This window comes from Otolemur garnettii, unplaced genomic scaffold, assembly GCF_000181295.1.
Source record: "Otolemur garnettii isolate 467f Iridium unplaced genomic scaffold, OtoGar3 scaffold00099, whole genome shotgun sequence".
In the NCBI taxonomy this organism is placed as follows: Eukaryota; Metazoa; Chordata; class Mammalia; order Primates; family Galagidae; genus Otolemur; species Otolemur garnettii.
The window spans coordinates 3,203,092-3,205,222 of record NW_003852494.1 but is presented as its reverse complement, the minus strand read 5'-3'; positions in this window follow the sequence as shown (position 1 = coordinate 3,205,222).

The window sequence follows — 2,131 nt, the reverse complement described above, 5'->3', positions numbered from 1 at the left end:
AAAAAAAAAAAAAAGTAAAAACTATGTTAAAAGAACTTCATATTGAGCGAGTCCCATTTATCAGTTGTTGTTTTGCTTGCTTGCTTTCTTTCTTTCTTTCTCTCTCTCTCTCTCTCTCTTTCTTTTTGAGAGAGAGTCTCACTCTGTCATCCTGGGTAGAGTGCCGTGGTGTCATTGTGGCTCACAGCAACCTCAAACTCTTGGACTCAAGTGATCTTTTTGCTTCAGCCTCCTGAATAGCTGGGATTAAGGCACCCACCATAATGCCCAGCTAGTTTTTCCATTTTTAGTAGAGACGGAGTCTCACTCTTGCTCAGGCTGGTCTCAAACTGCTGAGCTCAAGCAATCCATCTGCTTTAGCCTCCTAGAGTGCTAGGATTATAGGTATGAGCCACTGCGCCCCGCCTCAGTAGTTGTTTTTCTAAAACCAAGGCACTGTATCTGATACAGTTACTGTGTATGTGATGTATTTATTAGTTGGAGCAAATAGTAATTGGACTTTTTAAAAGATATTATATCTTCAGGAGTAAACTTAAATGCATATTACCAAGTGTAAAATGTCAATCTGAAAAGGCTGTACACTGTGTAACTCCAACTATATGACACCATGGAAAAGGCAAAACTATAGAGACGGTAAAAAGATCAGTGTTACCAGAGGTGAGTGGGGAGCAAGGAGTGAACAGCAGAGCACAGAGGAATCATAGGACAATGAAACTATTTTCTATATACTACAATAGTGGATTCATGTTATTTATTTGTCAAAACCTCATAGAATATAAAAAAGAAAGAGTAAACCCTATTGTAAGTCATAAACATTAGGTGATATGATGTGTCCGTGAAGATCTGTCAGTTGTAACAATTGTACCGCCCTGGTGCAAGATGCCAACAATGGGAAAGGCCGTGTGTGTGCACTGGACACAGGGTGTATGCAGAAACTCTACTTTTTGCTCAATTTTGCGGTGAACTAAAGACTGTTCTAAAAAATAAAGTTGATTAATTAAGAAGCTATCACCACACAATCATAAGAAAGACTTTACCTAACAAATGCAAGCAGCGTAATCTGGTTTTTTGTACCCTCAATGAATCCCCCCCGCCCAAAAAATGTATCTTCCATTTCTTCATATAATCAACAGATTCTATAATCTTTTATACTTATTTTGTAGCTAGAAACTATCCAGAATAGTATTCTAAAAAAAAATCCTAAAATAAAATCTATAACCTTTTTGTTTCGAGACAGTCTCACTCTGTTGCACCTGGTAACCTCAAACTCTTGGGCTTAAACCATTCTCTTATCTCAGTTTCCCAGGTAGCTGGGAGTACAGGTGCCTGCCACAACACCCGGCTATTTTTAAAGATGGGGTCTCACTTTTATCGGGCTGGTCTCAAACCCATGAGCTCAGGCAATCTACCCACCTTCACCTGCCAGAATGCTAGGATTACAGGCATGAGCCACCGTGCCCGGCTAAAATCTATAATCTTATTATGAATTATTTAGAATCATTACATTTCTAAGACCTACACTAAATAACATTATTTTTTTATTTTTTTTGAGACAGATTCTCATTGCCCTTGGTAGAGTGCTATGGCATCACGGCTCACAGCAACCTCCAACTCCTGGGCTCAAGCGAGTCTCCTGCCTCCATCTCCCAAGTAGCTGGGACTACAGGAGCCCTCCACAATGCCAGGCTATTTTTTGTTGCAGTTTGGCCAGGGCTGGGTATATCCGGCTGGCACCCTACCCTCTGAGCCACAGGTGCTGCCCCTGAATAACATTATTAAACAAAAATATGAAGGATATAAAAAAAAAGCTTCAGCACATTGTACCCTATGATTACATTAATGTACATCACTATGATTTAGTAAAAAAAACAAAAAAGGTTTCTCTCTGTGCCTCTTATAAAGCATAAGCCCAAAAAGTAAGTGATGAGGCTTTGTGCCTGTGGCTCAAGCGGCTAAGGCGCCAGCCACATACATCTAAGGTGACTGGTTCAAATCCAGCCCAGGCCCACCAAACAACAATGACAGCTGCAACCAAAAATTAGGCAGGCGTTGTGGCGGGTGTCTGTAATCCCAGCTACTTGGGAGGTGGAGGCAGGAGACTCGCTTGAGCCCAGGAGTTGGAGGTTGCTGT